General features: G+C 49.0%; 1 protein-coding gene across 3 annotated transcripts in view; it reads left to right on the top strand.

Annotated features, from left to right (window-relative positions):
• Nucleotides 1-8,559: 8,559 nt before the first annotated feature.
• The window catches only part of LOC131209934 (elongation of very long chain fatty acids protein AAEL008004), a 33,918-nt gene continuing 26,477 nt past the window's right edge, over nucleotides 8,560-16,000 (top strand). For 2 of the 3 annotated variants that reach the window (XM_058203103.1, XM_058203106.1), the window contains exon 1: nucleotides 8,560-8,728. The gene's annotated coding sequence lies outside the window, so the exon portion shown is untranslated. The remainder of the gene's footprint in view (nucleotides 8,729-16,000) is intronic. The other variant, XM_058203104.1, reaches the window with a different exon arrangement.

The following is a 16,000-nucleotide window of genomic DNA, read 5'->3' as shown; positions in this document are numbered from 1 at the left end:
GGTAACTTTTATCATTCCTGAAAGAAAGTTGTAAGCAAATATGAGTAACGTGAACTACTTTTCTACTTTTCTTAGATAACTTGTGTAACTTGTTTACCATGCCTTTATTAGTTTATTGTATATAAATAAGAATTTATAAAAAAAATGACTTTTTGTAAAATACGTTTTCATCAATATTCAAACATTATCAAGCCATGGGCAATGAACCATGCAACAATGATGGTAAATCAATAGGAATACCACATTAAGTGACAGTAATCTACCTGATCGATCGATGCGATATCAAAAAGCTAATAATGCGAGCTAATAAATCTATCACTATCTATGTTGCACAATAGTTGAGAAGACCTTGCCACCAAACACGGATGTTCGTAAAACACTGATCTACCCAAACGTATCATAAGCTTAGCTTGACGAATTGTTCCATTCAGTGTTCGGGCGATTTGTCAAGGAAACCCCCTTTAGAAGACCTCAGACCTCGACCGATGTGTTACGCATGAGAGGAAAATCTTTCTAAACCGATTCCGTTTACAGCCTTTGCCGATATCATAATTTCCGCCCCAATTCCATTCCGCCGGTGGGTAAGGTGGTCAGACTGCAACGAAATTTAAAGCAAGCGAAGGTTAATTGCAACCCCGTTCGTCATGGTGGCAGCTATCATGGCGGTGAGGATGACCTCCACATGGACGCCGCCAGGACGGATCTGGCCGACCATCGCCCAAAATACCCTCTGGCTCGCCTCGGCCCGCTGGACATTACGATATCCTTCACTCGAACACGCCATGGCTGCCGCGAGCATTGGCAGCCACCAATTTGGGGCGATTGCCGTGGAAGTGAAGTGTAGCATTTTCCGATCGCTGGCGGGCCACTCTGTCAAGGGCTACCGGACCTTTGCTGACCCTGGCCGATCGAAGGGAGGCGAGATGGTCGCGATCGCGATGAACACGCAATGTCAAATGCATCATAAATTGGCGTTTCATTTTCCTCGAGGAAAAACTGGCAGTGTCTCCAATTCGTTTTTTATTTCTCGAGAGATATAGAAGCCGCTGAAGGTTGGTAAATGCAAACGCCATTGGAACGTGAAGCATTCGTCCAAAACATCGTTTGAGGTTCGATTCGGACTTAGAGGCTTTGGCTGGTTGGCTGCACTCCATGCGGACTTTCAGAGCTTTTAGAGGTAGCCTTGCAATCAGGACTGCATGATATAAATCCTTACGATGATGCTAGCCATCATTACGCCTTTAGCGGCGGCCTGTGGTAGGTCAACATTTCGAACCACGCAGAGAGGACGATGATGCCGCCGATGGTGGTTATGCAAATGAACGTCACAGGAAACTTTTCGATTAAGGTGTTTTTTGTTGTGCATTTCGTCTTTGTCTTTCGATGACCGTCAGCGTACGCATCATCCTTGATCCACATTTTTGGAATCGAAAATTAAGTGATGTTACGAACTGGACGCGAGTGCGCCGAACTTATAGAGAAATTTGTGACTAGCAGACTAGCACATTTGGTTTTAAATGTAGCAAATCTAGGGTTTGGCAATGATTTATGTGTAGAAAGCATGAATTTTAGTCTGTCTTTTATTAGTAGTAGAAATATTAGTTAGTAAAATTTTAGTCAGCAGCAAAGATGTAATAAGAAATTATGATTCTTGCTTATAATATTAGACGCTTTTACAACTCTCATCAATTTTCAAAGCAATCACACGTAGCTCTGTTAATAGATTAAAAGCCACAACGTGCATTGTTTCTTCAAATTAGCTTTGAATCAGAAAGCCAATAGATTACGACCATTTACTCTAAATGACACTCGACCTCAGGCACTGATTTACGGATTGACGCCTGCGGGGGGACAAGCTTGGTGGAACACACCTCAGGCGCCTTTTTTATGACCTGGTAAAGGATTTTTTTCCTTCCATTGAAATTATCACCGGCCAACCGTCAACGACACCACACCGTTAAAGTTCGTCACGAACCGTGCCTTCGTCACAGCAAGAAACGTGCCTCAAAGAAGACAAAAAACAAACGCCGGAACTGTCTGCGGGCGCGAAGTCCTCCGCGTAAGGAGATGATCCGTGCCGGCTGGACAGACACTGCGCGACGTAAGTAAACACACGAGTGGCCTTCTTTCGGTAGAGCAGCTCCGTTATTCACGGCAAAGGTCAGTGGCTAATAATTTGGTGCACAGTTTGGTGTTATTCAACGTTCAAGTGTCCCGCTCCGTGTCACTTCCGCCACGGAGTCAAGTGCGGCAAGCGGCGTGCCGATGTTAAGGCCGGATGGTGGTCAATTGGCGTGTGACCTTTATTGCTTGTAATTATCCGCTACATATGTTTCCTCTGGCGCCGGATTCGGAGAAGCTTGCCGGCACAACACCACAAGCTACGCAGGAGTTTCGGGTCGTCGGTCGTTTAAAATTTGTGACCATCGGCGCACGGCCGGACTTGCTGAGAGATCGCAAGCTGAGTGTAGGGCTAGAAATCAGCTGATGAGCAGCATGGATGCACAGGTAGTACAGATGTTTGGGTTCAAAAAGGCCATTTATGGGAAATCGCTTGAGCGTCACAAGGTAAATTGCCTTTTCCGGATGCTAAAATCATGCAGACACTGATCTGGTTCACCGAAGTGCCAAAAGCCAGGACAGGGTGATGGTCGTGTGTTTACTGATGCAACGTATTTATAATTTCAAATCAGTTTTGTATCTTCAAACCATTAGTTATGCACACGTGTAAGTTGCATATTTTTTGTATCCTGATGTGAGTCCGTCAGTCCGTAACGGTAGACTGAAGCCGGACTCCACTGTGCACATTTAATAGTGGTTAAGGCTCATGGTTGCAATATTAACTCTTCTTTCGAATCTTCTTTTTTGTGATTAATCTGTTTGCTTTTCACAGCGTAGAAGCAGCCCAAATTAGCTCATCCGTAGATCATCCGTCTGTACTTTTCCGGTAATCGGCTTTCATTTAAAAATGATCAATTTAAACCTTTAACTTGAGTGCAAAACTTTACGTTGGTACTTAATAAGACTTTGTCTGCTTCAATAATAATAAATAAATAAACAAGTACACGATTGGCGGTTTTCTTATAGCATTTCTATGCTTACACCGGTTGTGTGCATGTTCTAAACCTAAAGTAAAATTTCGTCCTTTCTGTTAAACATATTGATAAAAATGTACTTTTTTGATAATAATTTGCTTTCGCTTGTGTTTTTATTATTTTCTTCAACTAAACACAGCAAGGCGGAACCAAGAAGTTATTCATTTTTATCGGTATGTTTTAAGTCTGTCGGCCTAAATTTAACGAAAAACTAGTTTGTGCCCGAAAGGCGAGCATTTCCTTTCGGTGATAAAATTGGTTTTACGTGTAAAGGAAATTCAAGGCTCATCAGTACACTACTTTCACCCCATAGCATATCGCATTTCGCCTCACATTGGTTCCTGTGCGGCGATACACTAACATTGGCGTTACACTAACCCACAAACTGAAACCTGGTGGACCTACAAAATAGACCTGCACTGTTCAGCATATAGTTTACAGCAATCGGAGTGTCCTATTCGTCGTTATCGTGCAGGTCAGAGATAAGTTGTATGTGCCTTCAAACTTGGCATCATTGATACATTCACCTTTCGCCACATTTCCCTACATAGACGGCATCGAATGACGTAAATTTCGGTGCCCTCACACAAGTGTGGAGAATCTGCGCCTTTTATCCTATTTATTTTAAGGCTTTCGTCATTACGGGCTTTTTTGTGTGAAGAAAGAAAATGCGATTGTAGTGCGAAACAAAAAGAAATCGCTTTACAGTGCAAAAACAACAACTTCAACCCGAAGAACACATGCCTTCTTCCTAGTGGGTCCACCAATTATATTCGAACTCCGTTGGACCGTTTGACGTCATGGCACGAATGATTCGGTCATGTGGCGAATGAGGACTATTTGTTCGGGCGCACTTTAGACCTCCTCCAACGAGAGAACCGCTGGGGCTGGTGTCGATAGGTTTCACCCCGATGGCCGTGCGGCTGGTAATCCCGCGGTGTACAATTAGGATGTAATTGCGGGCCAGCGTATCACGCTTTTTTTTGGCCCTTGAAACCTGTTTATTTTTTGTGTGGTTTTGCTGTCCATCGGTAATAAAACCGCACATTAGAACTTGCCCATTCACACGTTACCGGCGTCGGTCTGGATTTTTTCGTGCGTTTGTTACGCATATTCCTACGTCACGGTATTCTTGAGATATTCCGTCTCTAGCAACTCCTTCTCGTTTCCGTCATAAGAGCGGATGGTGTCGATGTTCTACAAACAATTCGAAGGAAAGAACGTCAGGACTGGCGCGTCTCTAATAGACTCAATTTTGCCCGGGATTGAAGTTTAAAAATGTTTGTCCCTATTCAAGACGCACGGTTTCAAGAGATTTAACGATCCTGGATGTAGTGAACAGATGAACGATCTGCGGTGAATTCGTTCCGGGTTGGTGATCAAGAATGGCTAGTTTCCGCAGTTAACGTCCTGGTCAATGCAGGCAATGATCAAAGTCACCAATCAGCCTTAAGAGTTGCCAGCTTCGTACCGTCACAGTTGATGGAAAAGATCCCCAACCCAGTTTTGACTGGTTTCGAAAATACATGGCTTAAATATTGGCCATATATCCAAACATACTACCGATGGGGTGCTTGTTGAACACACCACCGTCTCAAAAACGTCCAAAGTCTGCCGCTACTGCGGGCCGAACCAATACAAATATTTGTGCGAATCGGAACCCATATGTACTTTACGTCGTGCTGTGCTTTTCGTACTGTCCACTCGAAAGTCCTTCCCTCCGAGCCCACCTCCCGCATCGTCGTCGGAAGTATGGCGTGAAAACCCTTTTCAGAAAAGCTGACTGGCCACTACTGCTGCTAACTACTCGTTTCCGTGCAAACATCCTCGCTGGTTCGAGTGGTCCAAAGTTAATTGATAGGACTCTGTCCACAATGACTTTTTGTGATATGCATCGCCCCGTGCGCTCTTCCAGAATCTTCTCCCCATGACGTATGACCAAACGGTGTCATGGCGACGTTTTTTTGCCACTGTTCCGGTACCCACAACCCGAGTAGGTTGCCGTTGGTGGCCACTTACAATGTAGTGTTTATTTGAAGTAATGTGTCCGAATGTTTGACAACGACACCACCGCTTCACCCTCAGAACCAACGATACCCCACGCGCAACGCTTGACGTCAGATGTCCGAGGGGATGCTGCGGGCTACAAGCCCAGTGCCAATTACAGTGAACAAATTGATTCGTCGGCGATGCGATCAGCGGGATGCAAGAAATATACCAGTTTCCTGTCCGGGTCCAGTACACGTGCGCAGAAACCTGCGTCAAGAGAAAGCCCGCGCGCGCAGTACTTACGCAAGCAATTTTTCGGGAAGTTATTTGGCAACTCATTCAATTAGATTAGCACGAATTTCGGTTCAACGCGCTTCTGGTGGTATCGCCGCGTTAGTGATAATCTCTACAAGCCACAATTTTATAAAATTGAGCTGTGTATCACTCTCGGAATAGCTTCATTACGTTTAGTTTCATAGTTTAGTTTCATGTTAACATCTTTCTTGTTTTTTCATTAGCATACAATCGATGTGTAATTTAAAAAATAAGAAACACAACATTTTTTCTAGCACGATACCAGCAACAATAGAGCAATTTGCTCCGGTGAATTAATTACCGAAAAATGGTTAGTAAAACGAGAGGTAGGTTCTAGTTGGGCAAGCTTTAGAAGCAATTACAGCGCGGTTAAGAGTTCATAAAATGTGACGGACGGGAGTACCCTTTTCGGTGCGGTCTTGTTTACGAGCCATTGAAGGAGAGTCCGATGTTTTCATTTACCAAACGGTAGCATCAGAAGCGCTGCGGGGACAACATTGTTTTACATCTTCTCGCCTTCCAGAAGCCATCCTCTATTTTTGGTTTTGTGTTCGTGTTTCTAGACATGCTGCGTGACGGTTGGACACACACGTGTTAGCTGCGTTGTGAGCATCGTAAATCGTTTTATGATTACCTAGTGCGTCCGTTGCTTTTTTGTCTAATGAATCCGGGACTTGTTTTTCGGCAACAGGTTTCATTCTAGCTCAATTCCTAAGCACTGTGAAAAACACATGAGTCATTGGTAGCAGAGTGTCGCTTGGATTAAGTCTGTTTGTGGGCTCGACTTTGGATTGTTGTGCTGGCGATCGAATGCTGGTTCTAAAATTCCATTCGAAGCCAAGCGGTTTCCTAAGACTTTTTGGTGCAGGGTACGGACTCCGGAATAGTTCGGTCCATTTGGTGCGTTTGAAAAAGCGAACGGATCAAAAATTTCCACTACCAACTTCTATCGTTCGAAGTCTGTTCATCATAAATTCATGTTGTTTGCAGACTACAAAAAGACCAATTGTCCTGCGCAACAGTCTGACCAGCTTTGTTTTCATGATATTATATTACCATTAAATATCTGTCGCCTCGGATTATGCACGGATTTTTTCGAAACCTATTAAGGCTACGTTCGAATACGATCAATTCGTCTGCGATCAATCAACGCACGCACGTGTCCTTCGTTCACCGTCCGACTTCCTGTAATTATCCTAATGAATTGACCTCGCTGGCCAGCCGATGAAGCACCGCTCACAGGCACTCGTGCGTATACGCACGAGTGAGCACTGAGTGAGCAGGAGGGCCCGCTCGTTGGCAACGGCGGAAAAGAGCGGAAGAAACCACGAGAGGAGAGGGTTTCACACGCGAGCTTGTGGGTTTCATTTACCTGGAGAGGGTGTCAGAGCCGAGAGGCGATGCGATCGCGAGCAAGTGGAAGACGAACGGATGAGGGAAAGGAAAAGGACAGCGAGATCGAGAAAAATTGCCGAAGTCTGGTTCCTACTTCTGTTACTTAGCCGAATTTTCGGGTCGGGACGAAGCCTCTGCCTCTGTATTTTCTAAGTGTGATCCTGATAGAAATACTCCAGGTAAGTTGGACAGTATTCTGTCACAATCAGGTAATGTCGAAAAGTTTTCAGATTGCTCGTTTCAGATGTCCAGCAAGGATGCATAGGATGCCAATACAAACTATGTAACAACTTGTACAACAGCGTCACCACCGCCATACGCAGCAAATGCACCAACCCCACGGCGACCGGTAGGAAAGAGTGAATATGCAAACACAAAAAAAGAAAACGAAAAATAAACCGAATCTGAAAAACTGACCATATTCTAAGCCTACATTATTTTGAGTATGAACTAAGGACTAACAGAGAAAGAAAATAGAAAAATACGAAGAGAAAATTAATTTGTAACGTCAAAACGTTTACGCTTCGTGTGGCAGCAAAAATTTAAAAACGAAATGTCAAACGTGTTTACGTTCGTGTTTTTAGTCCAAGAAAATAGAAATAGAAGAGAAATTAATTGATTTCTGAAAAAAAATTTCTGTTTTTTTCCGATTTTGTTGCTATACCAGCAAATAAGAACTTAAATTATCCTCTGTTTGTAAGCAAAGCGTATGAAAAGAATAATTACGCTCGGGTTTACGCCTCGCGCGAGCCGTAAACGTTTTGACAGAGGCGCAGCAGTTTGGCATTAATCTGTAATGTCAAAAACATTACGGAACACCTCATGTAGCCGCCCAGTTACAAAAGGTGGTCGATCAGCATTCGTTCAGCATTCGTTCAGCATTCGATGAGCAGTCGATTCCCCATAGTGAGACGAGCGATTTGGCTCACTGGGTCGAAAAAGGCGTCAGCAAAATGCAAGCTGTGTGCGTGTGCTCTTCGCGTGACGTTTACCGGCGAAGACCTGAAGGGTTAATTTAAAGTTAATTTGCTAGAAGACTAGAACAACGAGTGTTTTCCGAAGCGATGTCTGACTCGATGAGAGCTACAAGATTGGAAAATCCACGCTTTGCCGCCGAGTCAGACCGAGGGGGGAGCAACAAACCATCGAAGTTGGCCGAGTTGGGGCCGCCGAAGTCAGCTCGGAGAGTATTCGAAACCGCGAGCTGGGGAGACAAACGTCTCCTGGTGTGCGTGGAGTGCCGGCAATTCGCGGTTGCGTGCGTATATGCGTGTGCAGTTGGCGAGTCCATATGATCGTTGGCGGCAGCGCTCTCTCGCTCGCTCTCCCGGTCCGCGCCGCTCTCTGGCACGTGGTTTTTCTGTGCTCTTCTCCGTTCACTCTCCCTCGTTCTGTCGCGCTCCTCTCCTTCTCTCTCTCTTTCGCGCAGTAGCCAACGGGTGCGTTACTCTGTTGCTTTGCTTGGCACAATTCGGGTCCGGGAGCAGAACTTGCCAATATGCATACGCACACAGGCGCAGTCCCGGGTGGTGGGAGAACTTGCTAAAACCGCCGCAAGAGACGGCGGAAGCTTCACTCGCATTTGAACGGATATCGCGCGCGAACCGCAGTCTTGAAGACGACGACGCGTTTCGCTCCAGACCGCGGATTCAGAGAGAACCTTCGCCACCGATTACGGTTCTAAGTTTCGCGCGCGCACCTCGTGCTGTGTGCATGTGTGGGGTGTGTGTTTCTGGGGTTTTAGTGACAATCTGTGACAATCTGTGACAATCAGCGCCAGTGTTTCACGAGTTTTCACGAATCCTTTTCGGGGTGCTCGGAACGGGCGAACGGACTGTAGAAGTGTGCCACCACCGAACACGGAGTACAGGATACGCGAAGAAAGGCAGCAGCAGCAGCATCGTTAAGAGGCAACAAGTAAGGCAACCTGTCGAGTGAGTGAACTAAAACCTACAGCAACAACAACAAAAAAGCTCATCTCACCAACCACCCGCTCCCTTCGACTCTGTGGCCGCCACGGGGGCGGTGACACCTCATTCTCATCTCCCCGCGGGGTTCAGGTGCAAGGCGCGCGAAAATGCATCTTCCGATAAGAATTCTTGGGCTCCCCCACAAAAGTGCGTTCCGCGATAGAGACCCGTTGTGTCATTAGTAACGAACACGGAGCAAAAGGAACGACAGAATAGAGCGAGAGAGTAAGAGTGAGACGGGATGAAGCGCGAGCGAACGTCTAGTAGGTCTCGGGAAGTTAATTATGCGTAAATGAGATAACGAATTGTAGAGCAGAACTTCGTCAATTTTTAAATGCCCGTGGGAAACGAGGAACAGAAAGAGAGCGAGTGCGTGTGAGCGAGATAGAGAAAGAGAGAAAAAAGGGATGTGCTAGAGGGCGTAAATGCGAAAAACCCGTTAGCAAAAGTTGTGTCCTATTAAAGGGCTCGACGAAGATTCGTTCGTAAAGGTCACGCAGCATCCTGTGCACGAACGGAAGTTCCCTGTTTTCCCCCCGTCTTTTCGCTACTTTCACCTCGCGAAACGCGACATACCGAGAAAACCGAATCCTATTACATAAGCATTCCGGGGCCCGTTCTATCTCAGGGCGGCACGGCTGTTCTGGCGTTTTATTATTTTTTTTCTTCTCCTGTTCACTCCGTTGTGGGGGTGTAGAGTTGTGCGCGCGTGTATTGGTGATGTTTTTATCACTTCTTCCTATCACTCGTAAGCCGCCGACCCGCGGCCCAAAAAGCGCGCGCGCGCGTGAGATAATTCCCGAGGTCACCGCGTGAGAGGTGATGAGATGAGAGCGTGAGCGTGAAGTGTGAAGCGTTTGCTCCAGTTTTATCGGTTAGGCACAGTAAATTAAACGCTTTCTGTTTGATCAAAGCAAACACGGCAGACAACAGAGGCCTCTGACAACGGGATGACAACTCGGCTGCTGACCGAAACGACCGAATCGTGAAACGATCATCCCGCGTCAGGGAGTCCCGTGGCAGTTGTTGACAGGGTTTTGGGGCCAGCTTTCCGGCGACCTTTAACGATTCGGCTTTTGGGGTCCACGTACCGTGTGCAGCATGCAAGCTGCCTGCAGTTTGCATTGGATTGCTTTCGTGGTAGTGGTGGTGGTCACCGTCCTTATCGCCGCGTTGCTTGTTTACCAAGCGGTCCTCCGGACCAGCCGGCAGCCGGTGAATGTCCTCCCTGTTCGCGCGTTCGCCCACCGATGTTGCACTTGTTTTCCCGCGCAGTTCGGTGGAGCAAGGGTTCCGGTCGCGAAGGTTCGACGTTCCAGTCGGTGGAAACATTAGCATCAAGTTCCCGAAGGAAGTTTCTCGACGACGAGCATCGAGCCGTGCGAATCAATCCTTGTGATTTACGATAGAACACGCGAGAGAATGTGCATCGTGAGTGAGCCAACGACCGACCGGCAGACCAGTTTTATTTGCCGAATTCAAACCGCGCCGGTCGGTTTCGATCTTCGGCGGAAAAACGAACGGTTGTTTGGAGTGGAAAAGCGAAAGAAGCATAGCGGACGGAAACGCTCGAAAAGGGGCCCGGCCAAAAACGGAGCTGGTGGAGCTGTGTCTACCGGACAAGTAAAAATAGGAAACCGAACTGCCGGCCATCGGACGAAGCGGCGATTGAACTGTGGCCGCCGCGATTGTCATCATCGCGATGCTGTTTTCATGCTTCTTTTTCGCCTACTCTCCTTCTTCCCGTCCACCGGTTGCGTAGTCCGGGGGCTCACTCGCTTCGCATTCCGTCGACGACCTTGTAATTATGCAATTGTGTTTACGTTACACCAGTTACGCACACATACCCACAGAGGGTATGGCCGGGCAAGTGAACCTCTCGTGGCCGACCTGGCCGCGACCGGGCCGCTTGAGTAAAAGTAGTATTGGACGCCGTGGAGTGTTTCGGTTTTGGCGTGGTCTCCGGATCGCGCACTCCGACTTTGGCGGTTCGCGTCTTTCCACACACGTGCCAACGGTCATTTGTAGTGTGGCCAACGCTACGTAACTGAATCTACCCAAAAAATTATCTGGCCACTGTTTGTCGACCCCAATCATCGGCGTCCTGGATCGAGCGAGGATCGAACATCGAACGAATCTTTTTCTCGCCTCGGCGACCACGTGTTCTGACGCAGTCGCTGCTTTCTTTTTTGGAAAGCCGATCCGAAAGCCCTCCGGGGCGGGGAGATTAATGAATTCTGACCATCGAAAAGAAAATGCAAATTTTGGTCCGTTAGAAAGTTAATGACAAAAGACGACAGCTGTTGTGCTAGCTGCTTGACGCAATCGTTTAACACCTACCCGCCGATACGGTTTCGCGGAATCCCTGTTTCCCTGTTCGGCCTGTTGGATAGCGAAAATGATGAGCCTTTTTCGCGACCGAAAGCCGGTCGGAGGAACTGCAACTTTCACGCAGGGTTTTACGCGGCACCTGTGTGCGCGAACATCGCGAACAGCTTTCGGAGCCGGATCTTTTTGGACGGCTTTCGGGTTTGGCACGGACGCACTCTGATTGGCTGGGATTCCAAATACCAGTTCTCCCAGGCAGGGTTAGAATAAATTAAATTGCGTGCCATCGGTTTATGATTGTGCCCTCGCCCAAAAGCCCGCCCGAATAGAGAACTGTTTGGCTGAATTATTAATCGATAATTTATCATCACCGCCACCCCAGCTGGCGCCCAGGTGGGATTCGTGTTTCGTGACTGGTGGGCTCATCAATGGGCTCATTATGGGGTTGCTGTTCGAACCGAGAATTCGTCCACGGCACAAACATCAAGAGTGGCGCCCCCCTTCTGTGCGTTTCCCGCCGTCGCGAAATTGAGTCGCGGGTAAAGTCAACAATCAAACGCGCCTTACGCCCTTCGGTTGGCGTTTGGCACGTGGAGAAAAAAGCAAACGGAAAATATGAAAATTGGAAGGCTGAGAACATGCCGCCGCAACAACAATCTGCGATTCTGGCGAGTGGCGTCTCAATCCATCATCCAGTGTCGGGTTGTTTCGGCACCGCCGGCCGGGCAGCAATGATTCGGTTGTTAAATGTCCAATTATGCCACCACTAATTGCAGCCCACCGTTCACATAAGCTTTTAACATAATGAGCACCCACATCAGCAGAGATTGACTGCCTGCGACGGCGGCGACCGCTACCGCCACCGCACCGTGCGCCGGTCGAGATGGAACGATTTGTCGGATTTTTTAATGGTCCCACTAATGATCTGCACGGCGACGACGGGGCTGCTAATGAACATGGCGGCGATAGAGATGCATTCTAATGCAATCAACCCGGCAATCGGTTTTTAGTGCGCCGGTTTCGGGGTCCCCGTGCTGGGTCGCTCTCTCTCTCGCTCTTGCTCACGGCGTCATCGAAAACAATTACATTTTTACATTGCAAGACAAGTGGCGTGCGGGGGCCATACAGAGCCCTGCCGAGCTCTGTGGTTTAATGAAACCCTGCGTACCTGGGCCACCGGAACACCGGACGTCGAACCGCGATGTGAAGACAACCCGCCTGCGTACCTGGTGATTAATATGCTGGAAATTAACTTCCAATTTCCGTCACCGATAACTTCCGTGGCACGTTTGGGGCGGGTATCGGTCGAGCCACACGGGGAACGGATTGATTATTATGTTTGAAAATAGCACTCAGTTAAAGTTTTGAATGGAATTCATTAGCTCAAGGTTCGAGTCGATTAATGAAACAAGCAAAAGACAGGTTTGAGCATTAGGGTAATTACCTTTTTTTGTGTGCAAAACTAAACAAATTGATAGTTTAGCAGGCAGCATTGTCGCTCGGACGCTGTCGTAAGGAAAGGGTCTTCTGAGCTCTCCTATTCTAGCAGCCGCAAGCCGTTGGAAGCCGCACTTCAGCGAAGCGGGCCAATTTTCTCAAGGCGCGATTCGGGCCCCGATTCGTACGGATCCTTGATCCTAATCTTGACACAGTTGTTGTGCCAGTTGTGCTACGAAACGGCCCCCGCCCGTCCGATGTTTGCCTGGCCAGCCCGGGCCCATTTAGGCCACGCACGTACGTAACGCGCCGCGCGATGCACCGTGCATCGTCTTCGTCGTCCCCGTCCCCGTAACACCCTGCGTAGAGTTCACTTTGCCCGAAGACGATCGAAAACGAAACAGCTACAAAATGGAAAACGATTTGTTCATGTTTTTGAGGTGCTGGGGTGCCCGTGTCGGTTTGGTTTGCATTTTCGTTACCGCCGTATGATCGCGCGCTGAAAGAAAACAGCGCCCATTGCGAAGCGTCTGAGCCAGAGCCAGATGGTGTGTCACTGTCACAATGGTACGCACGCACGCAGATGACACCCAGCGGCGCACTTACACCAGCACCGGTGTGCACAATTTTGGAAACGCGGCAGAAGTCGTCTTAGGCACTTGAACTGGGCGGCCCAAAAATAGGGGATGAAAAGGAACTGAGGGAACGAAGAGAAAAAGTGAGCGAGCAACCCTCCCCCCGGGGGCGAAAGACTGGAGAAATGGTGGTGGACGGGCGGTGAATGCGGGGAAAACGTGTGACATAAAGTAAAGTCGATGGCCACACATTGGTCACGCGCCGCGTCGTGCCTGCGTTTGCTAAGTGGCCCGGTGGCCTCCCGATCCGGGATCGATCGGACGGCGGGGCACACGCGGGGCGATATGATCTAACTGTGATCATCGGGTTCGGGGCTATTATGCAAACGAGGCCCGAGCCCGGGTCGCCCCGAAAGACCGAAGACAAATAAAACTGCTCCGCGCAGAGGCCGCGGATTTGTACGGATTTTCTGTTTATTTCTATTGTTTACTCGTTGTTTGTTAGATAAGGGACTTGTACGGGGGACGGCTGGCAGATGGAGCTTCTTTTATCTCCGAACGTAGTTCGCTGCGAGCCACCCAGATGTTTTCGGCCACACTTTTTTCGCACCTCACCCAGCCAGGCTTACTCCTTTTCCGTAATGGCGTAAGAAAGAGATAATGAGAGCAGGCGCTCGGAATATCCTTATTTCCGAGAGCAGGAAGTCGGCCTAGCCGGCCATATGAGCGTGGAACGCTGATCGCAGGTCGTCAACTTCTGCCAAGCGAGCAGGGTTGCTGACCGGCCCGACGGACTGCTCACGGTCAACCGGAAGCGCGCCCGCTGACAGGATCAGACGAACGAGGGAATGGAAGCAGTGACCCCGGTGGTGGTGGCGGCGGTGGCGGGCACCCACATCCGCCTCTCGCCGCAACACGCAATCGCAGCACGTTTCATCATCGGCGCGGGATAGAGCACGCACGGTGCGGCGGCGCGGCGCGTGTCCCCTACTTATGTTGCCCCGCTGGCCTCGATATGTGTGCGCCCGGACCACCCACCCACCCACCGACCGACCGACCGACCGTTTCGGGGCCCGGTTTTACCGGATTGTTATGATCCGCCGAAAAACCATTCCAAAAGCCCAACGCGACCACGCAAACGCTCGTAACCGAATTCGTTGACACCTTCTCGGCGGCGACGACGACGACGGCGCGGGGCCCGCGGGTGGTTGGGGGGTTTTCACTTTCGATTCAGGTGAAGGTTAATGGTGGCCCCAAAACGAGCGGCGGCAGTCGTCGTTAGATGACCGGTCCGGCCGGGCGGCCATCTTCCTGCGGCTGCGGTTGGCCTCATATTTATGCCTCCCCCAAACCAAGGGAGCCCCTTCCCAGGACACCAGGACGAGTTGACCGGCCCGTTGTGTTGATGTTTTTTTTTTCTTGGCCTTTACTGTTGGCTGTTGTGGGTTGCAGCGGCAGGAAAACGCAAACGCAAACGTCAACGCAAACAAAGTGCGCACCCGTGACCAGCGACAATCAACAACAATTCTTCGCACGAATGCCGAACCTGCTGGGGGGGACGCCCGTCCGTAAATGTCAGCACAAATTCGTCAACGCCCGGCCAGTCCCGGGCTGGATCGGGCTTAACGGGGGTCGGCTTTTTTGGCGTTTGTTTTGCATTGCGTCACCACTTTTCCGAGAGAGCTATGCGCAGGGGCGGGTCGGGCCAGGCCGGGGTGCTTGCACGACGACTACCCTAGCCGAACCTGCTGACTAAGGCCCGCTCTAGGCCGGCTAGCTCACTGCAAGCTTCCTGTGGCACACCCAGTCAGGAACACCGGGAATGTGGCCGGCCGTCCTCGGCCAAACGGACTATGGGCCCCTATTATGATTCTCGATCTCGATCACGAAGTTCACTCAAACGTTCATCTGAGTTCAGTTTGCTATCGCTGCAGTCGTCCAGTTTCCATAACGGGAGCATTCAACTTTTTCTCGATCAATCGACTTTCAATCACCGTATTATGGTTTTCAATCGGGTAGTCGAATTTGACAAACGGGCTTACGTGAACTTTTTGCTACGGAAAGAGCCGTTCTGTTAGGATGTCTTTGATTTTATCAATTAGTTTGTATTGTTTATGCTGCGCCGTGCAAAGATAATAATAATTTCAAAGATAGTTTATATTTTGGTGATAAAAAAGCCAATCCGCCAAATTGACATCTGTGTATTTTTTAGCACATTTTAGCACATTTAGCACTCGGAGCTTCTCTGAAAACCGTGATCCCAGCAAACGAGTTCGACAATCGAGAACGAAAAGTTCACTTGATTCGACTGTACGAGTTTGATAATAGTGTGGTATGACGTCGTTCGGTTATTTTTTACTTACTATCAAAGAGGATAGAGCAGAATTAGGAGCACCAACCTGGAGGAGTCGCACTCAAGACGATGCACTGACAGGGTTCGAACTGACGAAACCGAAGAATCGATGCAGCGCACTGTTGGCTTTCGGTAAATCTAAACAACACGTTCTAGTCGCTACTCCTGACAATGTTTACTCAGACGCTGCTGATGCGATTTGTAGCAGCAAAAACGGTTGCTTGGACCATCAGCCGGCGGTTTATGTTTTCGGTGCGATTCTGAGTGTAATGATCGCCTGAGACACGTCTGGAGGCGATGGAAAAATTTGGCATGTGTTTACGGACCAAGCCGTGCGCCAAAAACCTGTTGCAGGCCGGTGGTGGCCTCCAGACGACGGCCCCCAGAGTGTGGCGATGAAGTTGTGCAACGATCGTAGTGCTCTGGTTCGTAACGGTTCGTGAGCTCGGGCCGTTCTTCGACGTTAGTAGAAAGTGTATGTTGGGAGTTGTGTGGTCCGTGTCATGGGACTTCCGAAAACTGTTGAGCGTGACACGAAGGTGG

The sequence above is a fragment of the Anopheles bellator genome, chromosome 2 (genome assembly GCF_943735745.2).
Source record: "Anopheles bellator chromosome 2, idAnoBellAS_SP24_06.2, whole genome shotgun sequence".
NCBI classification, from domain to species: Eukaryota; Metazoa; Arthropoda; class Insecta; order Diptera; family Culicidae; genus Anopheles; species Anopheles bellator.
The sequence above is the reverse complement of the archived record's forward strand: the minus strand, read 5'-3'. Positions and strand labels throughout refer to the sequence as shown.